Below are 25,460 nucleotides of genomic sequence, written 5' to 3'. Positions count from 1 at the left end.
GGAGGTGATTTCATGGAGCTGATTCCTTTGAGCATTCCACAAGCCGAAAGAAATTACTTCAGAAAATTGGGGCTGAAATGAAAACTGACTAATTTAAAATTTTCTGTTCCAAATCCCCAGAAGTTCAAATGCAGTTAAATATTCGGTCATCTGTTGCATTAAAATTCTATAGTCTGATATGGAATATTGCCCGAGTTTTAATATTTAAAATCTCTGCATGGAAATTTATTAGATTGTTGGTGCAAAGTACATCAGAAGTACTTTGGCAGAAGGTGTTTTGTGTACTGAGGGGGCACAAGGCCTTGTAAAAAAAACCCCCAGGGCATTGTCTGTCTATCTTTGCTTTTTTTTGGATGCCTTCTTGTTCCCTAATGTGTGTGGATGTGAAAGTGGGATAACATGAAACTAGTGAGCAGGTGAGTGCGGATAGGGTCCCTTAGCCCATCGCGTTCCTGCTGACTATCAGTCACCTGTACACTGGTTCTATGCTATCCCATCCTACACACCAAGGGCAGTTTACAGAGGCCAATTAACCTACAAACCTGCACGTTTTTGGGATGTGGGAGGAAACTGGGCAGCTGGAGAAAACCTACAGCCTCCGAGAGAAAGTACAAACTTCATGCACCCATAGTCGGGATTAAACCCAGGTCTCCGGCTCTGTAAGGCAGCAGCTCTACAACTTTGTGGTAGATGCTGTAACATGGGAGTGAGTTCACAGATACAAACACTGGCTAATATTGTGATCGTCTGTTGACGCAAAGCAGTGAAAATTAGAAAGCAGAGGATTCTTTCTGACAAGCAGAACGGTGCGAGCTGCAAGGCCCTTTGTGCTTTAAGGGTCAGCCCAAGGGTCAGAGGCAAGGAAATGTTCTACCACATAAACTGGGTGCAATCATGTTTTCTATGAAGGTGTAAATGTGGCTATGTCTTATGACATAATTAATGTCTGGCCATCAAATTTAATTCGGTGACTTAATGTGCATTTTGACTGTATGATCCAATAAACCATGCATGAATGATTTGCAGTGCAATTTAACACACGACCTGGTCCAAATGGAGTTTGTTTTTCTTCATGAAGGCAAATACTTAAAAGCAAATGGCTTAAATGGTGTGATTTGTAGTGTTAATTTTGAGCCGTTGTTGCCTGCTTGAGTGATTTGGTTCGTACCAGGGCTAGCTGTGACTAGGCAAATTCATTTGGAACACTTCACCAGACTAGAAAAATCTCATCTTCCTTTTATGGACTATGAGCAGCAGTGTAGTGGGTCCCAATGTTGTGTAATGGCTGTTCTATTTTAATACTTACTACCTTCCAAAAAAGATTATTTTCCATTGGTTATGGAAGTTAATATTCTGTCCATGTGAAATTCCTCAAGTGCTTTGTGCAGAGATTGATGGAAAGTTGCCAAAGTAACCTTTCCTCCTTCTGTTGGAATTCAGACTTGGGCATAATCCAGTAAGTGCTGTTTTGTGTCAGACATAGGGTTTACTGTCTCGCTAGTACAAATTGTCATTAGATTTTGGATATCTTTCAACCGAGTCTGGTATAATTATAGAGTCTGTCACTGGAGACTCTAGTCTTACACTTTTATGCTATTCAATTTATCCATGATGATAGGATTGGCAATGCATTTACATGATTCAGTAAATGGAGGTGGGGTTTTGCGATGGTACTTGATAGTTTTTATCATAAAGTCATTTATGTTTCATCAGTGGTTCAAACTGTTGAGTTTTCAAGCTATTGTGTGTCACCAATGCTCCTACTGTCTCAGGTTGGCTGTTGTCAAGAGTGTTTTACTGTCATATATCCCAGATAGAACAATGAAATTCTTACTTGCTGCAGCACAACACGATATGTTGTACTGACCATGGGAGGATGTGTGGGCCACATCATTGTCGATCTAGCCCATTGCACAAACCTGCTATGTCCACCCACTTTGTTCTGTATGCAGATGCCCTGATGAGCTTTAAGTGCCTTTAAAATTCTTATTTGGTGGACATAGCATTGGTGGTGTCAACCACTTCAATTGGAAATGGCCTTTGTACCAACGTGCCATTGTAACAGAGCACTGCCTTTTAGTTTGTCATTGATATGTTGTGTCATGATTTGGGCAAATGATTGGGTTTGTGTTATTTTTACAATCCATGCATTTTTGGATGCAAGTACCTGAGCAAGCATTGTATGTGCTGAACTGGATTGTTGCTAAATACTCTGCTCTGCAACAGTATGGGGATACATGGATAGTGTAGTGCAAAGTTAGGAAACAGACGAGAAGAAAAGAACTGGCAAGTGTGTAGGAAGTAACTGCAGATGCTGGTTTAAACCAAAGATAGACACAGTGCCGGAGTAAATCAGCGGGTCGGGCAGCATCTCGGGAGAACATGGATGGGTGGTGTTTCAGGTTGGGACCCTTCATTCTGAAGAGATGCTGTCTGACCCACTGAGCTACTCCAGCACTTTGTCTACTTTTAGCGTGTACCTGCGATACAAAGTAATGTATCTTTATTCAGTCCAGGCATTTAATGCTAGAGTCAAGTATTGAAATTCCAGCAGGAGCTTGTTGGTCTGTTAAATCCATTGTGCGTTTAAAATGTTATATTCATGCAATGAAACGTAGTTGTACAGCAATGAAGTTGGCCCTTTGGCCCACTGCGTTGACCAAGCCTCGATTTTATAGTGTTTTATTCTCCCAACATTGCTTTCGACTCCTTTGACTAATTCCTTCCCCCTTCTCCCTGGGAGACTGTTATACATCAGTAAGTGAATAGTACAAGTTTGTTGATTCAACGTGGAGTCTTGTAGTATAATATTTCACTTCAACAATGACCAACCAAAGAGGATTATGGCCTCTTCTGTTTTCACCAGTTGACTCCTCTGTGCAGACTGTGGGATGTCTGCATGTTGTACTTCCCTTTTTCTGTGGGAGTTCTTTTTCGCTTCATGGAATTGAAACTCTGTCACAAAGGGAATTTTTCAGCTCTAGAAACTGAACCTTGCCTAAACTTCGGGTGCTTATTGAATTTTAAACTGGACGATATGTGATCACTTTGCCTGTCTTTTGTAAACTCTGTATATTCTGATATTCCCAAGTTCAATTGACTTTGTACTTGATCACAATCTAGACTAAAGTGAGGTTTTATCTTTAAGTTCCTCCCTTTTTGTTTCCCTTGCAAAAAAATGTGGTGGCACTTCTTTAGTTGAAATGCAGCAATTCTTCCTGGTCTGTTCAGTATTTATCCTCTTGTTTCCAACAAGATGACTTTTTTTATAACTGCTCTGGGTTCACACCAGAATTTAGTCCATTTTGGAATGATGCACATCTACCGGGTGCCTACAGTATATTGAGTTAGAGGTTCAAACTACTTCAGTCGATGATATGGTCAATGCAGCAGCCATTTCCACTGTCCAGATGCTAAAGTATCTGAAATAGCACTTCCTGATCGGGATTACTGAAGATTAAAGCACTGAGATGACTTCCCAGCTATTATCTTGCTGAGGTAGCAGAGGAGACTCTAATTTTCATCCGAAAGACAGTGGCTTAGTATTTTTTTTAAACCATTCTGTAAGGTCTGGTGTACATTGAAACTCTGACAGACAGCTAGTAAATTGCCTGTACGTTAAAAATGGTGTGCCTCGTATCTGTTCAGAAATGTCGCAACAAATTAGTGGATCATGTATATTTAACTAAATGCAGGGCAAAGGCAGTTTGCATGTGGTACTTGGGGGCTTGCAATCAAACCACGTATTGGATTCGTGCCTGGAGTAAATGACTCCTCTGATCCTTGCCTCTTACCTCTGGCCCCCAACAGGCCAGGGCCGTCAAGTTGCATGGATTCTCGGCCCAGTTCCAGATCGAGAGTCTGAAGAAGGGTCTCTGTGTTCTCCAGAGATGCTGAGTTACTCCAGCCCTGTCCTTTTGTGTATTAAACGGCATCTATAGTTCTTTGTTTCTACTACGTGCAATGATACTCTATTACTCGGACAATTGGCTGTAACGGCCATTTTCCACTCCCCATGTTCTGCTATAACAAGGGTTTAGTTGACTGTTGCTTGGAAACTAAACTAGCTTTCATCTGTGCCATTGAACATTCTTCACAGCCATCTGGCAGGGCCTTGCAAATGAGGCTTGATGCATTTCTTTATGTGTAATACAGAATCTGGAGGTTATTAACATGTGCTGTTTTCTTACTTGAAGTGCTCTAAGAGAAGTATATTTACTTGTGTGAGGTTGGTTCTGTTTTATCCACCAGTGCGATATTAGTGGAGATTTGTCATCTTGGGGAAACCCACAATGGCATTTGAGGATCCAAAAGGAAATGAAATGTTATATAAGAAGTTGGTGAATTACAGGCTACGATTGTTCCTATCAAAATTCTGAAAACCAACATGAAGGATTAAATTGGCTATTCATCTCTTCAGGGCATGTAGTGTTAACCTGCCTTAATTCTAAGAAAAGGTGCAAACCTAGCAGTGGGTTGTGTGTAGCAGCATCTGATGAAGATGCCACAATTGGCTTGCTGGAAAGATAAAGAAATGAAATTCAGGATGTGGTCACAATAGTGTAAGTCTGAAGGAAGTTGATCAGACTCTGTAGTAAAAGGTGTTCCATACCAATTGGTGAGAGCAGCTTTTTGTCCCTGGGTGTCAGCCTTGCCTTATTGTTAATTGTTCACCTCTGAATCAAAATCCCTTCTGGAAACTTGAGTGCGACAACTTATTTTGTAAGATCAAAGGAGTGCCTCAGGCATTAGGTGTACTCTCGGAGCTGCTGTACTTGGCGCAAGTGTGGCTTGTTCCTCCCTCCTATGCCACAGGGATCACCCGGGCCGCCTTCCAGTTCATCTGGGGGTCGAGGGCGGGCTGCAATTCGGGGGGGGGGGGGGGGGGGGGGGGGAACTGTGCCCAACGTCGCCCTCGCCCTAACATTTAACATTTTTCAAAGCATAGATATAAATCTGCACATGCATGGCTGGGACTTATCTTGTACACTAAGCATCTCAGGAGAAAAAGAATGAGTGAGGTTTTGGGTCGAGACCCTTTTCAGACAAGTGTGCAGTCCCAACCTACATTATTACAGCTCTTGTGCTTTTTAATATATGTACTTTTGCTGTAACACTATTTACTGTGCTCTGGTGTTTTACCTTTATGGCCTGATTGTGTATTATATGACTTGACTAGATAGCATGTGAAAGTTTTTTTTGTTACCTCTGTCCATATAACATGCTCCCATTTGGTGGTGATCATTGCCTGATTAGGCCATGTTTGTTTCAAATAAAGTCTTGTTAAACCTTTCCTTAAAGGCTGAAAGATGTTCTGGCAGAGAAGGTGTTGCTTACACAGTGGACTTGATGCCTAGTGTTGTGCACTGAATGGAGGGCATTCCTTTGCAGAAATTTGTTGCATCCTTGGCTTGAGCTTCAACTGAGTTTGCACATGAACAAATCTGGAAATTGTTGCTAAATTGTATGTGCACTTGTACGATGTGTTTTGAGACTCAAGTCAACCGGGCCACGAGGTGTCTCTGCTTTAATCATTGACTTGATGGTCGGGCAACTTGTGTCACTTGCACCAATGATCTGCCATAATATTGTCATCAGATGAAGCATTTGAGTAAAATGAGAAGAAAAATCATTGCTCCAGCAATTGAAACAGACTTCAGTGATACAGCGTGGAAACGGGCCCTTGGACCCACCCAGTCCGTGCTGACCAGCGATCGTCTGGTACTCTAACTCTATCTTACAACTCACCAAAGCCAATTGAGCCACAAAGCTGTATGTCTTTGGAACGTGAGTGAAAAGGTTAAAACCCACTGGTCTGGATAAAACCCACGTCTCTGGCAGCAACTTTACTGCTGTGTTGATGGAGGTTATGCTGAAGGCAAGAAGACTGTTTGTTTCCTCCAATATGACTCTTCTGACACATGACTTTGTTTTCAAGTGGAACGTGCTTAATGCTTGTTACTTGCATGGACAGATCCAGTTTGCTTCTTTGTCATGTTGAAGTGTACACAAAATCAAAGCTGCCTACAGCCTGCATTTATTATATTAAACTGTTTGAATCTGCCTGACTTGCTCTCGCTGTATCCTTCAAATATCTGATTTTTCTTGATCTCTGACAATCAATTGTGGTCCAGTTCTTGTGTTGGAAATAAGTCTTGCAAAGAAAACTAAACATAAATTGTGGCTCCACACTGCAGGAACTAGCACCTTGTGCAACGCAGACCGTTTATATCATCAGCACCATAATGCTGAATGTGTGCTTGAGCAGCTTGGCAAAGCATCCTCGGTACTTCCCAGATCCTTGATCTGGAAGGGCACAGGTAGGAGGCACAGGAATGTTTCACTCCATGGGTTCTTTACAAATTGCAGTGTGCTTGTTTGGAAACTTCACCATTCCTTCATCACTGAATCCAAATCCTAAACTCCTTACCTAGCTAAACATTCACTTCAGTCTGCCGTCTTCAATAGTGGCTCCAAGTTGCAACATTGAGGCAGTGGTGGATGCACAAAGCCTCGCTGAAATAGTGGACAAGGTGGGGGCTCTGCAGCATCTTACTGCGCCTCAGCGTTCCTGGTCCAGGTACACTCCAAGGTATTTGTACTCCCTGGTAAATTGCACATCCATACCATTGATGGAGACTGGACAAGGGTGTTTCCCTCCTCCTAAAGTCCACCATTAACTCCTTGGTCTTGTCGGTCCCTGATGTATCGAGGTCTTGTCTGTGTAGAGCTGCAGGTGATTCACCCACACCACTCAACAAAGTTGTTGACTGCCACTTTGTATTCAGCTTCCCACCCCTCACTGATGCAGCCCACAATTGCAATTTACTGCCTTCTACTTGCCTTCCTTGCGCACTGCCAATGTTAGTTTGTCATGTTCTTGTGCCTTGGTCACCCTGACAGTTGAAATAGGCCAAAAGGCATAGTGCTAGAGTAACTCAATAGTTCAAGCAGCATCCTTGGAAAACATGGATAGGCGATGTTACACACCCCGACCTGAAACATTGATCCATGTTCTCCAGAGATGCTACTCCAGTGTTTATTTTGTTAAAGAGCAGTACCTTGTATCCACAGTCCACATTGGCAGTATAGTTAACATTCGTAAGGGGTAATTTTATGCCTCTACACCATAATTTGAAAAAAACCAATTCTTCCATTTTCCACTCCAAACATGTTATAAAGTCTTTCCACAGTGTAATTACAGGCAATCGAAGTGTTCAGTCGGTATTAATCAAATGCAGCAGTGCTAACAAACCAGGTGATCTCATAATTGAGTGGTTGACCTGGATGCTGAATGTGTTTTGGTTGGCAACCTGCCAGTTAACTTCAGCCAATGAATTATCAGGGGAGCCCCAAAATCTCCAGTTGGCAGTCTCCATTTTGCACATAATTAAATATTACAAGCTGCTGTTTTTAGCACCTTTTGGTGGTGCAGAATAGCTAAGCATGGTCCCTGATGAATCGAGGTTGGCTGCTGGAATCTTGTGAAGTTCAAAGGATAAATGTTGTTTGAGTATCCCAGCTCCAGAAAGATTCCTTGTAGTAATCTGTGACTGTGGGTAAGGACTTTGGGGATGAGTAATGTTTTGTTTACCTGGAATTTGTATCAGATTTTGCATCAACAATTGAATTGGATTTATCACGATTTGTTCCATGCGCACATTAGAGAATTGCATATTGTAAACATTGTCTAAGCTGTAAATGCAAATCTTTAAGATGCAATCAATGAGGGAATTTTCAAAATTACTCAAACGTGTGGAAACATCAGCTCTATCTTAGTATTTTTGCCCTTTAAATGCCTGTCGCATTTACGTGATTTTTTTTTTTTCCCTTTTTCCGGCGACTGCTGGCACCCACGATAGTTGCAGCAGGTCGGCGAAAATGTTAAATCCAGCGGCGACCAGAAAAAGATACAACTCTTTGGGCGACTACTCACAACCATACTCACCCCGCGGTCTCTGGGAGTAATTTAAAGAGTCGTACCGTTTTCTGGTCGTCGCTGGATTTTCAACGTTTTGCAGACCTGCACTGCACGGGCACCCATCAGTGTTTGTTTACTGAAGCATAAAGGGCATGTCCCACTTGCGTATTTTGGGACATGCCGGCAGTCGTCGAAAAAAAATGCGTAAGTGGGACATGCCCTTTATGCTTCAGTAAACAAATCAAGAAGAGAGACGCCTGCGCCTTTGTGTGCAAATGCATGTATTGTCTTGGTGCTGAAACTGATGACAATCAGGAATTGATTAAAGGTTGAATAGTTTCCAATGGGTTGAGATTAACTCTATTTCTTTGTAAAGCTTCAATTGAAATTGGTTTTAAGACTCTGCCCCCGTTTGACATTGAGTTTTGGTTTGTGCTGACATGAAAAAAAGTAAAACTGTAATTTAAAGGCAAATTAATTTGTGCAGAAATTCCGGTCCCTATAATTGTACGTCTGTACTTTTAAGAGGTGAAGAGGTAATGCATTGCGAGTGAGGCTGCTGGCTACACTTGGTGAAGTTGTGATTTGGGGAGTGACCTTTGCTGCTGGGAGGTGTTGGTCGAGTATATTGGCCACTAGTTCAAGTTCAAGTGAGTTTATTGTCATGTGTCCCTGTATAGGACAATGAAATTCTTGCTTTGCTTCAGCACACAGAACCTAGTAGCCATTTACTACAAAACAGATAAGTGTGTCCATATACCATAATATAAATATATACATACATGAATAAATAAACTGATAAAGTGCAAATAACAGATAATGGGTTATTAATAATCAGATTTGTCCGAGCCAGTTTTAATAGCCTGATGGCTGTGGGGAGGTAGCTATTCCTGAACCTAGTTATTGCAGTCTTCAGGCTCCTGTACCTTCTACCTGAAGGTAACAGGGAGATGAGTGTGTGGCCAGGATGGTGTGGGTCTTTGAGGATACTGCCAGCCTTTTTGAGGCAGCGACTGCGATAAATCCCCTCGATGGAAGGAAGGTCAGAGCCGATGATGGACTGGGCAGTGTTTACTACTTTTTGCAGTCTTTTCCTCTCCAGGGCGCTCAAATTCCGAACCAAGCCACGATGCAACCGTTCAGCATGCTCTCTACTGTGCACCTGTAGAAGTTAGAGAGCGTTTCCTTGACAAACCGACTCTCCGTAATCTTCTCGGGAAGTAGAGGCGCTGATGAGCTTTCTTGATAATTGCTTTAGTGTTCTCGGACCAGGAAAGATCTTCAGAGAATTCCTGTTCCCTGTTGTAATATGCAGAGATGCTGTTATCGCCGTAGGGGTTGGTTTGTTTTAAAGGTCAACCTTATAGCGTCTGGGATTCTCCGGTACTTCTTTCCAGATGTGGACAGTGAGACTGGATTTGTGACTAAAATTCTTCAATGGCACTGCAGTTTGCTTCTACAAAACTTTATTTCGTAGCTGGGATGTGGCCTATTTGTTGACTTGTCGGTCGGTATGGCAAGGCTAGACTGACTGGTTTGGTGGGGGGGGGGGGGGTGAAGAGGGGTTGCTAGCTTTTTGCCTAAAATTTGGGTTGATGGATAAATGATCGATTTTTTTCCAATGTAATTTTTCTAGTGCACAGGAGTAAAGTTACTGTTGCATGTTTAAAGTTCGTGGTCAATTTGCCTTGGAATTGTTGATCAGAGTGGTCTAGTTAGTTGGGTCAGGCAGAATGCAGTATGACATTAGTAGCCACCATTTCTCCTAAACGATGTGACTACACTTTAATGTCTGTCTAGTCCAAGACTAAATTGTTTTACGGTAGACAAAAGTGCAGGAGAAACTCAGCGGGTGCAGCTCGAAACGTTGCCCATTTCCTTCGCTTCATAGATGCTGCGTTTCTCCTGCACTTTTGTCTACCTTCGATTTTCCAGCATCTGCAGTTCCTTCTTAAACACTAAATTGTTCTACATTGTGTTCTGAAAGTGTTTTGTTGTCATCCACTTCTTGTAGGCTGAGTCCTTGCCAAATGTATTTCATAAGATGCATCAAATTCTCCACTGTTGATTTTCTCTCTTAGTGGGGATAGGAAAGGACTAGATTGAGGAGAATCCTGAACAATAATGTCTACCTAATGAGCTTCAAAAATTGGCAGCATGCTTGTGGTCAAAACTGGGTTTGCTGTGTTTTCAGGAGTTGTACGTTGTGGGCTTCTGTTTCTTCCAGAGATGAGAATGGTAACAGCTTAGAGTATAAGAGCAGGGAGGTTCTACTGCAGTTGTACAGGGTATTGGCGAGACCACACCTGGAGCATTGCGTACAGTCTAGGTCTCCTAATCTGAGGAAAGACATTCTTGCCATAGAGGGAGTACAGAGAAGGTTCACCAGACTGATTCCTGGGATGTCAGGACTTTCATATGAAGAAAGACTGAATAGACTCGGCTTGTACTCGCTAGAATTTAGAAGGTTGAGGGGGATCTTATAGAAACTTACACAATTCTTAAGGGGTTGGACAGGCTAGATGCAGGAAGATTGTTCCCGATGTTGGGGAAGTCCTGAACAAGGGGTCACAGTTTAAGGATAAGGGGGAAGTCTTTTAGGACCGAGATGAGAAAAATATTTTTCACACAGTGATGAATCTCTGGAATTCTCTGCCACAGAAGGTAGTTGAGGCCAGTTAATTGGCTATATTTAAGAGGGAGTTAGATATGGCCCTTGTGGCTAAGGGGATCAGGGGGTATGGAGAGAAGGTACGGGATACTGAGTTGGATGATCAGCCATGATCATATTGAATGCTCGAAGGGCCGAATGGCCTACTCCTGCACCTATTTTCTATGTTTCTATGTTGATGTTTGTACTATAAAAATTGTGCCATTTGATACTGCTTGTGGAGTACTTAACTACTATTTTCTCAAGTAATCCTATGGCACACTAGTTTATTGCTGCAAAGTCTGCTTCAGAATTGGAGTGATTCAGTGGGTAGAGGTGGTTGGGAGTGGGTGGCCCAATTGATTTTTTTTTAAACCAAGGTGCAAACACAGTGCAGGCTTGTCAAACAAGTGTGAAGAAATTTGATTCCAAATTTGTGCTTTTTACCTTGAGCCTTCAAGTCTCCGCCATTCTAAACAGCATTCTGTATAGTCACAAAACATTTCAATATTCAGGGTGAGCTTTGCAATTAAAGTTGCGGTGGGTTTCTGGGAATGTGTAGTTGTGGTGACAAAAAAATCCTGTGTACATTTGGAAAGTTGGCTTTTATCCACAGTTGAAATAGTTGGGAGGGTTGAAGTGCAGGGAGTTTCCAATAGTGAAGATGGGGAAATGCCAGATCCAACTTGTTTTATTCACATTGTCAATAATTTAAAAACTAAAGGTCCCAGCTTGATGTATTACCATCAACATTAATTCAATATATTGTGGGTAAAAGCAGCTTCCCAAATGCCCGCGACTTTTGCAATCAGTCAGCAAGGCCTACACGATCTCCCAGTTGCTTAGCATTTATCCTTGATTCCCATACTGACTTTTCTGTTGTGGCCCTCATTTGCAAACTGGAAGAGCATCTCTGATTCTGCTTGGGTACCTTACAATCCAACAGCATAAATATTGAATGATCCAATTTTAAGGAAGGTTTGTTGGGGCCCTCTCTCCTTTGATACATACACATTTCGACCTTGCCCTTCATTTACCTGCAAGGGCAGCTGGCTCTCTTGATGGATTTAAGGGCGGAGATATAGGAACAGGTATTCTATTTGCAGGGGAATTATGTGGGGAGGGCCCTTTTTTTTTCTTTTTTTTTTTAAGCATCCCTATTTTACTTCGGTTTGTATTTTTTTTTTTTGTAGTCTTGTGCTAATGACAAAACTACATTTTAAATGGATCTCTTTGGTATGGATAAAGAATCTCCAGTCTGGCGCTGTTAAAACATGGGAGAAATAAATGTAATCACTTTCCCATTGTCTTACAACAAATTATTTGCTTGAAGCTTGCTAATTGTATTAAAGGAAGGCACTATTTACGTGGAGCAGTTTCTCACCCAACCACCCCGCCTGCAACTGATGGCATCGCGCTAACCGACTGAAGATGTGACCTTGGTTGATATCTGCGCCAATGATAAAGACGCATTTGTGTGGAACTGCTGGGTGTGACTATCTGGAACAGGCTGAAGGCTCGCTCATGCCAGTTATAGGGCCAGAGCTTGATGTTTTGTTCCTCAAAGATACACACTTATGACAATTTTACTGAGTCAGTTGAGAAAGTTAAGCTGACCTGAAATGTAACAATGATGGGAATGGTATAAAGTACATTTGATGTTTAATAGAAGACTCTGTTCAGGAAAATTTGTAGTTAACAGACCAAGTACATATAGAATTTGGCTAATTTTTAAACTAGGGCATAGATTGACCGAATCGATTCTCCATTTAAAGCACCGTATTATTTGGTGTAGTTAAATAACTAAACATACCATTGCCCAAGGTTCAGTTGGCATGAAATTCTTTAATACTCTATAACCTATCCAGTTACATTGAATATTTCTCTGGATGTGGTGATCGCTTTAATCATAATGTCTGAAATGTTTGGACAGTTCTTGCTGACTAATTGTCAAGTGGGAAAAATATCAAATTTCTTTCAGTCTTGTAACAAGGCTGGATTGTTTCATCAGAAATGTGTATTAATGAATTAACTTTAGTTGTCCTTCCTGATCATTTGTATGTGTGAATTTGATCCATTGTTTTAAGTGCATTTGCAGGCTGTCCTGTTGATGATTTTTTTTTTTACCTGGAGGGTTGCCTTAAACCAAAGCTGGCTTAGACACTTACAAATACTCTAGAGAGTGTAGTTAAGAGTACAGGAAATAATGTATCCAGGACTAAACGGTGATAGATATGAAGTTGGAGAATTAATGTATCATAACAACAATCAAGGTAAATTGTTAACTAGTGATTTCTAATTTTGGGATAATAGAAGAAACTGTGTTAATGTATCTTGGCCTTCAGTTGATCTGCAGGCATTGTGTAATTAAATTTGTGTAACCGTGCATGCAGTCGTTGAAGAAAAGGTTGAGATCAAGGACTTTGATATTGAAGTCTGGAATTGGGACCATTCCACCATTCCACCATGTTGACCTGGCTTCCTTAAGTATCAGTCTGATCAGCTTTGACTAATTATTTATAAGATTCCCACAAGTTACTGCTGCAAATTGTTTTGCACCTTGTCACTTACAGTACATAGAAACATAGATCGTCATCCAATTTTTCCAGCAACTCGTGGTATAGACAAAATGATGAGTGCGCTTGAAATCACCACTACCACCACCCCCCCCCCCCCCCCCCCCCCCCCCCCCTCTTCCAGAATATATGGCGCCTAGGCTGGGTGGGCCAGCCAATCTCTGTCTCAACGGGACTTCCACAGCCACTCAGCAGGTCGTATCTGCGCTCTGCAGCTGGGGCCCTGGTCAGGCTGGAGCTGGCAGATCCGTTCCTATGTCTGACTTTGAGAGCTGGTGTCTCAGCCCCTCTGCACCATTGGGGACCATCCCAGTACCCGTTCAACTCCTCCCTGAGGCTGTGACCTCTGGTCTGGAAAAACAGATATTCCAGCAAGGCTCTGGAACCAAGGGTGCCAGAAAATCGGCTGTGGAGCTGTATTTTAGGATTAACGCACTTAAGGGCTTGTCCCATTTGCGTGTCATTTACATGACATCATTTACGCGTCGCGACGTGCGCATCGTAATGCGCACATGGTGTGCATTATGCGCGAGCGGTGACGTATGCAGTTGCGCGCGGTGCCGCAGGGTTTTGGGACTTACGAGAGCTTCGCGCGCCACCTGTGTGACATGCAAATGACGCCCAAGTGGGACAGGCCCTTTAATAGGCTTTAATGAGTATTCCAGCCAAATGTAAGAAACAGCCTCTCCACAAAATGGATGCTCAATTGATAAACGACTGATCAACCTGCGCAACTGAAACTTGCTTTATTGAAAATTGTTAACATTTTAAAGTATTTGGTATGCATTAAGGAATAAAGGTGTGGAAGATAAATTAAATTCTCATCACAAGACAAACCACCTTCTCCCCATGTGTAGGAAAGAACTGCAGATCTTGGTTTAAAACAGCGGAGACACAATGCTGGAGTAACTCAGCAGGACAGGCAGCATCTCTGGAGAGAAGGAATGGGTGGTGTTTCGGGTTGACACTGAGGAAGGGTCTTGACCCGAAATGTCACCCATTCCTTCTCTCCAGAGATGCTGCCTGTCCCGCTGAATTATTCCAGTATTTTGCGTCCACCTTCTCTCCATAATGGATAACGGTGCTAGCCTTTTAGGGCAGGAGGTCATGTACTCACGATGGCACCTGGAATATTGTGTGGGTCTCCTCCCGACTCCAAGGATGTACATGATGTAGGAAGAACAACAAAGGTTAAATGGGCTGACTTTTTCTAGTTTAGAGGTACAGTACGGTAACAGGCCCACCGGGTCCGCGGTGACCAGCGATCCCTGCACATTAACACTATCCTACACCCACTAGGGACAATATTTACATTTACGAAGCCAATTAATCTACAAACCTGTATGTCTTTGGAGTTTGGGAGGAAAACGAAGATCTCTGAGAACCCACGCAGGTCACAGGGAGAACATACAAACTCCATACAGACAGCACTCGTAGACGGGATCGAACCCGGGTCTCCGGTGCTGCATTCGCTGTAAGGCAGCAACTCTAACCCTGAGCCACCTTGACTGCCCGATTCTTGACTTGGCGGAGATTTAGCCTATGGGTTGGTGTCGTGGATGCTGTAGAAGGGAAACTGGCAAAAGCGTGCTGAGTTTGTCATAAAAACAGTGCTGCTGCACACTCGGCTGGTCAGGCAGCATCTGTGGAAAGTTAATCTGAGGTAACTTCCGAACAAGTAACTTCCGAACAAAGTAATTTGAAACAATTGATAATGCTGAAATGTGGGGTGGTCAAATGTGTCTTTTTTCCCCGCTCTCTATTTAATGTCAATGAGGGTTTTTATATCCAGGAAATGAGTGAGGTTTCTTTGAGACAAAGCCGAGGGTCTTGGCAATGGAGGTGTTTCTCGCTAAACTGGATTCTACTCCATGGCCCCACTCTCAAGATAGGAACAGAATGCCATTTGTGTATTTAGTGTAGTAACTAAAATGCTATTTTACTCATCTCGATTATGAACTGTCCTAAATGTTGTTTGTGGAATTGACCTGTCAGATATGTTAAGACTTGGGTAAATGCCAGAGACAATTTGAAATTCAAATTCTCTCCCAGTATGTTGGAACATGTGCTCTTTGCCTTTCACTTCCCCAATTATTCAGAGTTTGGTACTTCCCAGTAATTTAATAGATTATGCAGGAGCCTGGCCACTCTTGTATGGTTCGGTGCGTTCTGTCGAATTTGCTATTCACACACTCCCAAGAACTTGCTTAAAGACTTCTCATTTGCATCCAGGCTGAAGGGTGCGTAATCATTCTTTTGATTATTTCATGACAAGCTTGCTGCATAGGTTAGTGGGGAGAGGGGAAGGAGAATGGATGAATACGCTGGTTTCCAGCCGAACAACCCACTCGCAGCAAGTAGATGTTTTAATTATTGCATCTTAATTTTTTTTTTGTTAATGCTACCTCAGAGTTGGGAGTTCAGTGGTACTTTTCATGTGTACAGAGTACAGTGAAATTCATTTTTTTGCATACTGTTTAGTGGCAATCCTGCTATAAATTAGGCAAAATCATACTAGGTATAAGTATCAGATAGTAGCCAAAACTGAGTCACTACACAAGAGTCACTACGTTGTGGGTGCCATCCTGCACTCTTCCAAATTCAAATTTTAAAAGTAGTTTTAATTTGACCATAAAGGCCCCTTTCTTCTGGCAGGAAAAGAACTGGGTCAGAATTGCAATGGTCGGCCTGGCCAGGCGATGTGTCAGTGTCCTCCACAACTGCTGTGCCGCCACAAGCTGCACCCATCAATGCAGTTACAGACTAACAAGTCATCTGTCCATGTTGGAGACTGAGGAATTCATTTCCTTTTCTTTGCCCCTTCTAACTCGCTCTCTTTGTAAATGTTGAATTGGGCAGTCTGTGTCGGAGTCCACTGTCTAGACTTTCGCAATGCGGTAGTAAGGTTGTTGACTGGGCGGCATGAGTCATTTAACGCAGAGTTCTTGTACACTAGAACAAAATTATGGATTGAGCAAACCTTAAACACTGCTGTTTCCACATTACCCATGATGTCATGGGTTTTGAAACATCCTTGTATTCATCATTCCCACGACTAAATATTGCACAAACTGAATACTGTCCGTTTTCTCTGCCATTTAATCCAAACATCCACCTCTAAACAACATTTGCTTTATTGTTTTTTCATTTCATATACATATTATCTTGAAATTATGAATTGAGAATTGAAGTTATCTAGTGAGGCTAGAACTTGTACTTTTATACCCATCGGCAATTTTAAAATTGAACTAGTTGCCAGAATATTTCCATGATAGCAGTTTTAGAAAAACCTGCTGAGACGGGTAATAAGACTAGGGCAGAATTAGATCATTTGACCCATGGTGTCTGCTCTGCCATTTGATCATGGCTGATCCATTTCCCCACTGAACCCCATTCTTCTGCCTTTTTCCTGCCACCTTTTGGCTCTCTTACAAATCAAGAACCTATCAATCTCCATTTTTAAATGCCCTTTACTTGTCCTCCGTTTCCATCTGGGGCAATGAATTCCACAGATTCACCACCCTCTGGCTAAAGAAATTCCTCGTCCTCTCTATTCCTAAGATGCATCATTTTATTCTGAGGCTGTCCCCTCTGGTCCTGGACTCTCCCACTACTGGAAACACCATATCCAAGCAGAGTCGGCAGATAAAATCCATGTACAAGAGGGTATAGAATCCTGATTTTGCTTCAGCCATCAGTTTTGAATCCCAATTTGAATATTTAAAAAACCATACCCAATTTAATAATAGATATTGTTTTTGTCCATTTGGATACGTGCAGAATGGACTTGCCTTGTCAGCAGAAATCCTGAAATTTCCGTTCAAAGTTCTTGAAAGTAGGATAAGATTTTGTAAACTGGCGTGAGGTTAGCTAATCTCGGCCAGAGCGCTGGTATAGTTTAATTACAATTGACCCCTGGGATGAGCAGAAATTGGCCATCACTCGCACGCAGAGTTGAAGAGTCAGTAAATCCCGCTGGTAACTGCGTAAGAGCGTGACGGCCTTTTTTCCTGATGCAACGGGTCAATTTCTTGGTGCCAAGCAGCAATTTGAGTAATGGCACACCAGGCAATTCTGGCCTCTTGAGGAGATGGGGCAAATGCCAAAAACATTAAACTTGTTCATGCCTTGAACTTGGTTGGTCTCACTGTTTCCATTCTCACTGAAGGATTAAGAGAATGGGGAATTTCTGGCAGAAATCCTCTCTGCTGATTGTAGGCAGCAGCTGTTCCCAGCTTGAGTGTTTGTGGATGGCTAACAGTGTATAGAACTACTACTTGATTTTTGCTTTTTGTGGGTGAAATGTTTCTGCCCTTTTAATTTCCTACATTTGTATAATTTTTTTTTCTACTTTCTTCACAGACTTGTATACTGCTTTCAGAGCAGGTGAGAACTATAATGGGCGATTGCCGGCACCCGTCATAGTCACAGCAGGTCGCCAAAAATTTTCAACATGATGAAAATCCAGCGGTGACCAGAAAGAAATATGCCTGTATGGTCGTGAGTAGTCGCCCAAAGAGTCCTACCTTTTGCTGGTCGCCACTGGATTTGCAACATGTTGAAAATTTTTGCCGACCTGCTGTGACTATGACAGGCGGCGACAGTCGTCGAAAAAAAATTGCATAAGTGGGACAGCCTCTTCAGTCCCTGTACACAAGGCAGATCTTTGATCTTGATTCTGTTAATCTGTCCTGTAGTTCTATTGATTTAGCAAGCAAATGTTTTGGGAGGTTGACAGGAACCATAGCAAGAGCCTGTTTCACACCACCCTACATAGTTTGACTGCCTTCCTCTCCACCCCCATTCCAAGTCGAGCTTGTGGAGCCCTATGTGTGCATTATCGAGATTTGTTGTTCCACCTTCAAGAGTCTAGTGTTTAATTGCTATTCTTATTGAAACTGAACAATGCAGCTCATACTTGCAGCAGTATAACGAGTCTGTAAACACTTCTCAATGGATGGTATCATCAACAAAGTCCAATCAATAAATAAACTCCAATATTTATGGAAAAACACAACAAAAGTCTTGAGTTCTTAGTGCGACCAAAACAGTTTGTAGTTTGAAAGTCCAGTTGGTGTTTGTAGTATTGAATAGGTTGTTTGTAGGGAAGAAGCAATTCCTGAACCTGGAGGTCAATTTTCAGATTCCTGTAGTTTCAGATAGGAGTGAAGTTGGAGCGTGGCCAGGGTGGTGTGGGTCCTTGATGATAGTGGTTACCTTTTTGAGGCAGCGACTCCTATAGGTCCATTGGGAAGATCAGTGCCAGTGGTGGACTTGGCGGTTCTCACATTTTGTATTCTTCTTTGTTCCTGGGCATTTGAGTTGCTGACCCAGGCCATGATACAACCAGTCAATGTGTCCTCCGTTATACACCTGTAGATGTTCGAGTATTTGTTGAAATACCAAATCTACTTTTCTTTTTAAAAAAAATAAAAAATGTTGAGCTTTATAATTGCATCAGTGTGCACCTCTAGTACTAATGCTTGTTATAGGAGATAGACACAAAATGCTGGAGTAACTCAGCAGGTGAGGCGGCATCTATGGAGAGAGGAATTGGCGAAGTTTCGAGTCGAGACCTTTCTTCAGACTGATGTCAGGGCAGAGGTCTGGACAAAGATAGAATAGGCGGAGACAGTAAGACTAGTCTGAAGATAGAGAAGTCAATGTTCATACCGCTGGGGTATAAACTACCCGAGTGAAATATGAGGTGCTGTTCCTCCAATTTGCACTGGGTCTCACTCTGACAATGGAGGAGGTCCAGGACAAAGGTCAGATTGGGAATGGGAGGGGGAGTTGGGTGCTGGGTCACAGGGAGATCGACTTGGTTAAGACGGACTGAGCGGAGGTGTTCAGTGAAATGATCGCTGAGCCTGCGCTTGGTCTCACCGATGTAGAGATGTTGACACCTGGAACAGCGGATGCAGTGATGAGGTTGGAGAAGGTGCAAGTGAACCTCTGCCTCACCTGGAAAGACTGTTTGGGTCCTTGGATGGTGTCGAGGGGCGGAAGGTCAAGGGACAGATGTTGCATCTCCTGCGGATGCATGAGAAAGTACCTGGGGAGGGGGTGGGTTGGATGGGAAGGGACGAGTTCACCAGGGAGTTACAGAGGGAACGGTCTCTGCGGAAAGCAGAAAGGGGTGGATGTGGCCAATAGTAGGATCCCGTTGGATGTGGCGAAAATGTTGGAGGATTATATGTTGATTGCGACGGCTGATGGGGTGGAAGGTGAGGACAGGGGGGGACTCTGTACTTGTTACGAATGGGGGGGGGGGGGGGAGAGTAATAGCGGATCTGCAGGATATCGAGGAGACCCCAGGAGGGCTTCATCTATAATGGAAGAGGGGAACCCCCGTTTCCTGAAGAATGAGGACTTCTCCGATACCCTGGTATGGAAAACCTCATCATGGGCGCAGATGTGGCGTAGATGGAGGAATTGGGAGTAGGGGATAGTCTTTACAAGAAGCAGGGTGGGAAGAAGTGTAGTGAAGATAGCTATGGGAGTCGGGTTTGTAGTAGATGTCTGCCAATAGTAGAGTTGGCTACAAAAGTTGCCTCTGTTATAGTCAAAAAATGTTGGTGATGGTTTGAAATATGTCTATTGGAGCATTTTCATCTTTGTATGACTTGTAATGCCACATTATAATCTTTAGTATAAACCTAGTCCTTGCTGCCGAGAGTTCTGGGAGAAATAATAACATGGATTGAGAATTGGCTGTGAGACAAAGTCTGGAGAAGTCATTTCCAGATCAGCGAGCTGCAGTGAGTAGGATGTTCCAGGAATCTGTGCTGAGGTCCTGAGTATTACAATCCATATTAATAACTTCGATAACCAGGCCAAATACCTCACCACATTACGCCAGAATGTGAAGCCAAGTGAAAAGGAAGTAACAATGTTCGGAGGCTGCAAAAAGATAAGCGGGTGGGCAAATATTTGGCGGAGAACTATGTTGGGGAATGTGAGGTTATTCGTCCTAATGGGAATAGAAATAGAGAATATTGCTTTCTGGAGAGACGGCAGATGCCGTGTGGGGGGATCTGGGCTTTCATTTAACTGAAGCGCAAGGTTTGCATGTTTGTCCAGCAAGTATTTAGGAAAGTTAATAATTAAATGGCCTCAATTACTAGGGGTTGGGGTATAGAAGTGGGAGTACTTTTACAGCTGCATGGAATTGGAGACGGCAACTGGAGTACCGTGTACAGTTTTGGTTTCCTTTCAAGAGAAATTCGCATTATTTACTCCTGCAAGAAAGGGGCTATTATATTTAAGGTTGAGCAGGTTAGGCCATTATTGGAGTTACTGATCGAGTGGTGTAATTGAAGCCGAGGATTAACGTGAATGCTGACAGTTGAGCTGAGTTTAGTTTACTGTCACGTGTACTGAGGTATAATGCTTGCCTAGAAAATCTAGTAGAACTAGAAGGCTTGGCTTCAGAAGGAGTTGTGCATTAAAGACTTGAAAGGAATTTCTTGTGGATTTTGAATCCTGAGATTTTCTATTCCACAGAGCTGTGATAGCTGGATCACTGAACATCAAGGCGGAGGGATTGCATTTCTTTGTGTGTCTGTGTACAAGTAGGCTTGTGGTAACTGCGTCTGATTTGTCTTTAAGTTTGCTACATGTCGATCCTTTGGGTTATTTCCCTTTAAATCACTATCATAGCTCTAATGTTATTGTAATGATGACTGGTGCGCACCTTTTGACTTTTGGATATTGATTGAAAATTGATCGAAGTAAAATTTAGACCTGCAATATTTATAAATAGAACATTTTGGAAGAATATCCTGTCAATAGAGGCAGGAGTCTTTCACGGAGGCATTGAATTGTTAATCGAAATAGTGTGGCTACTATTGATGAATGCATGATTTGCAGAATATGTAGTATTTTTTCTGACACGAGTGACTTTTGCGATTCTTATTCAGTGCCCAGGCATTGAAGCTATTTCCGAGCTAATATTGAATAAGTAGGGAGCTGGTAAGGACTTGCTTGCCATGCTATGGATCCAAAAGCACACATGATTTACCTTAGTGGAGTTTCTGCACAGTATTTTATAAATCTGAGCTAGTTGACAATTTTCCTGCAGGTTTGAAAATGTGCACCATGCTCATTCAGCCCAGGACTGTGTAACACTAATCTTTTTTGAGGTTTGTGCAACTGCATGTTTTTGTTCTATTGTAAAATCTCTTGCACAGGTTGATTTCCACCCAACCTCCATTTTCCTATTTTGTGGTTTACCTATTAGGAAAATGCCCTTTTTATTTTTAAAAAAAGGCTTTCAGTGAACTTTTTTAATTTTTTTATTTATTTTATTTTTTTGGCAAGCACTGCTCCAAATGGTAAAGTTTCATGTCCAGATAGCGACATTAGAAGAGCGTGTAAATGCTTGCTTGCACTCCATGGATATTGACAAATGGGAGGAGTGCTGAATGCTTTGCTGAAGCTGAAGCAGGAAGCGTAGAGAGAAGTCAGTCCTGCCGTGTTGGATGGTGCAGAGCAAAGTGGGATAATTTAACCATTAAGTAGGATGGCTTGGCCATTATATACTGGACAAGCAACATGCCACTATTTTCCGATCAAAACAATGTTGCGTCAGATTGTCGCTGGCTTGGAAAGGTGATTGAATGCTCTACGTGGAAATTGGGGTTTCCTTGCCTTGTATACAGCACACAAATATGTTCCCTGGTCAAATACTTGGATGGGTATTTGTGCAAAACACTAATTATGATAAATGTTTCAGGACATCTTGTTTCCTCGTAATTACAAAGTTCATCACAGGAATTGTGACTGTATAAAATGTCCACACCTCATTGAAAAATCCAGAATATTAGCTTGTTTATAAGAGCAGAACCCATGACCTTTGAGCTGCAATTGTTTATTGGTGTTAGTTGTTAGCAGTTGTGATCCTGTTCTTCAAGTGTAGCCTGGTAACTATTGAGGTTGCTTAAAAATGACCTGTTTTTGTTTTCGAGGTCCTGGTTGACTTTACTAAAAACCCATTTTTAAATTGTTATAGCACTAGAAAAATTGCCCCAATTAATTGAAGTGAAGGGAGCATGATATCTGCTTGTAGAGTCTGCAATGCTCAGTTATTCACAAAACCACAGCAATACTTGCAGCTTCCAATTTGCATGCCAAATTTTTTAAATGTTTCTGCCTGATGGGAGAAGTTTTTTTTTTCTCTTTTTTTTTCTCGAGGCTGAATGAATTGGCAAATATTCGGACCCAGTGTTTTGCTGTAGTGGAAATGTGCCTTCAAAACTGATTTTGTTGTTGGTGGTGGATTCTTAAAAAACATTCTTAAATTCGGACTAAATTTTGAACCTACCCATGTTGTTCAACTTCAAACTAGTTTTTAAGCTGTAAATTGGAGCTATTAATCTCAAGATGTCTGACTTTGGTCCATGTCTTGCTCATTCGCACTAGAATGTTGTTGTCTTCCACTTTACCAGTGCTTAGCTTTTGCGGAGATGTTTATCTTTGTTTATTTTGTAACTCTGTGACGCTGCCTCTTCCTGTAATCCAACATTGTGAATAACTTTTTCAAGCATCTCTGAATTTAATTGCTGCCTGCTCCACCTTCAAATGTGGATTGATCTTCCCCAAATCTTCTCATAACCAAAGCGACAGTTTTCAGAAGGGGTTGAGGCTTTGCTCCTCTATCCTTAACCGATGATGTGGCTTGGGATCAAATCTTTATTTGATTTGTCGGGTCCGTGAAATACCTTGGGCCATTCTATAAATATATATTGTTTACTTGCTGTTGGACCAGCGAAGTTGCCTAACGAGTTTCCCCCCTTGTGATGTTGACGACTTGCATGACTTCATGTCCTCCGTCATATGCACACTTGGCAAACAGGCTTGGCCTAAATATATTCCATATTGTTTTTCCACCCTCTAGTTACTATAGTAATAGACCAGCCACGTTTGGGCTTTGGTGCACAAGTGTGTGACCATCTCTCGTCTCTAGACTACACCACGTTACTCTACCCAAGCTGCATCTGACTTCAAATGGTAGGCAGTTCCTTTTAAACTTTATGTAACATTAATTTTGTGGCTACTTTGGCAGCTTCCAATGTTTTGTGCCGTAGACTTAGCTCATTTGGACGAGAAAGTAATGGATTTAATTCCAATTCAAATACGAGTATATCTTTCGAGGAAAGAATGGCGCACTGCCACTAACTGCAATAATATGGTTCCCGGCATGGTTTGTGCCTTTGTTTGCAAATTGGTAGTGGTTTCCATTGACAGCTTTGGGGTGTTGAAGGGCAATAAATTGTGTCCTTGGTTGTATTGGCTGTGTTTATACTAATGAGATGCCATAACTCGCGTCAGTGAATTAATCTTTGCTTATGAATCTGAATTTTTGACAACCAGGCAGCACGGTGGCGTCCCCTTAGTTACGCCCTTGTAGCGCCAGAGACCAGGCTTCCAGCACCTGCCTGTGAGGAGTTTGTACGTTCTCCCCATGATCTGCCTGGGTTTTCTTTGAGCTCCTCCCATACTCAAGGCATACAGGTTTGTAGGTTAATTGGCTTGGTATAAATGTAAAAATTGTCCCTAATGTATGTCTGATCATGTTGGTGTGCGGGGGTCAGTGGGCCGAAGGGCCTGCTTATCTCTAAAGTAAACTAAACTGAATGTGGACATTCTGAAAAGCCTATGCAAAAGGTGCTGAATGTAGATTTGAGTGTAAAATTGTTTAGTTTGATGTTGCCATTAGAATTTAGTGGCCTTTTTTGAATGGCCCTCTGAGCATAGTTTCAACTGATGCGTTTCATGCTTGATCAGAGTGACTTTTGGGTATCGTGTTCACTTTGCCAGTTAGACTAGTTCATTTTTTTGTTAGGGTCCTTCTTGATTGTGTCCTTTGATTTTCGATTGATTGCGTTGACTGCATGTCATTTGTCACACTATGTTGGATTTGTGTAAAATTAATGCATGGCTGGTTTTTCTTGGTCAGTGTTGGAGACTTGGTGAAACATAGAAACATAGAAAATAGGTGCAGGAGTAGGCCATTCGGCCCTTCGAGCCTGCACCGCCATTCAATATGATCATGGCTGATCATCCACCTCGGTATCCTGTACCAGCCTTCTCTCCATACCTCCTGATCCCTTTAGCCACAAGAGCCACATCCAACTCCCTCTTAAATATAGCATGGCTATAAATAAAGAGGGCTCCAACTCGTCAATAGAGTGATCATTTGCCGGACCACCTTGTAAATTTAACCTTATGCTCAGCAGGGAATGCTTGGGGCGGCCACTCCAAAGGAATGGATTTGAGTTGATCTTGATGCCTACCTTCTGCATAAAAAGCATTGCTGCTCCAGGGATGTTGCGAACTGCTGATAACCCTTTTTGTTCCTGCTCGCTTTTAACTTGTAGCAGGACAGCTTGGGATGTGCGTCCCAAGGACTCCTTTTAGGAATAATAATATATTAAAATTGAAGTCTAGAATTACAAGATTTTATTTCTTTGCCACTTTGGGCCAAATTTTCTTTGCCTCTTGCCTCTGCAATTGGCTCTTCCATCTGGAGAGGTGTAGAGTTTCCTTAGTGTTGGTTATTGCTAGTAATGCCCGTATAACTATATTGTAGTAAAGCTGTCTGAAGAAGGGCCCCAACCCGAAACTTTTCCTCTCCATATTCTCCAGTGATGCTGCTTGACCCGATGAGTTTCTCCAGCACTTTTCTTTTTTTTTTTTTTTTTTTTCAAACAAACATTTGCAGTTCCTTGTTTCTACGAAAGGAGTCTGTTTCCTGGCCAGAAGTCCTCGTAGAAAGAGTGACTGAAACTGTTCCATGAAATTGGTTGCACTCTTCCTGTGGTAGGATTGCAGTTCAGAAATGATTTGGCGACAATCATTTTGGGCTCCAAATGTAAATGTGTTGCTTTCAGAACCTCTATGTTAGAATGGGGGAATCCCTCCGAACTCAGTGCAAGGATTTTTGCCTTGTCTTGCAGCAATTGTAGCTAACTGCCAGCGATTTAAAATGGACTATTTGAAGTTTGATTTAAATGCCATTTTATTGCAGTTGTGCAGCTGGTTTATGTCAATCTATTTTAAATGTTAATTAAAAACAAAAGATGCTGGAAGTACTCGACAGTTTATGCAACATTTGTGAAGAAACAGTTAATGTTCCAGACACCCACTGGAGCAGTAACTACGGTCCAGGCAGCATCTGGAGGGAAATGAACAGGCTCAGGACTAACTAAAATATCATCTATCCATTTCCCTCCACAGACTTGAATTCCTCCCGTTTTTATGCTCAAGATTCCAGCATCTGTAGTTTCTAATGTTTCAAGAAGCATTTAAC

At 42.3% G+C, this 25,460-nt stretch overlaps 1 protein-coding gene across 3 annotated transcripts in view; it reads left to right on the top strand.

Annotated features, from left to right (window-relative positions):
• Window positions 1-25,460, top strand: part of spsb1 (splA/ryanodine receptor domain and SOCS box containing 1) — a 76,772-nt gene that overhangs the window by 29,517 nt on the left and 21,795 nt on the right. Inside the window, exon 1 of one of the 3 annotated variants that reach the window (XM_033048561.1) lies at window positions 23,064-23,158. The exons of the other annotated variants lie outside the window; for them this stretch is intronic. The gene's annotated coding sequence lies outside the window, so the exon portion shown is untranslated. Of the gene's footprint in view, window positions 1-23,063; window positions 23,159-25,460 lie in introns of those variants that run through there. 3 annotated transcript variants of the gene reach the window in all.

The sequence above is a fragment of the Amblyraja radiata genome, chromosome 31 (genome assembly GCF_010909765.2).
Source record: "Amblyraja radiata isolate CabotCenter1 chromosome 31, sAmbRad1.1.pri, whole genome shotgun sequence".
Taxonomy (NCBI): Eukaryota; Metazoa; Chordata; class Chondrichthyes; order Rajiformes; family Rajidae; genus Amblyraja; species Amblyraja radiata.
Note: the sequence above shows the minus strand (reverse complement) of the source record. Positions and strands in the feature narration are given on the sequence as shown.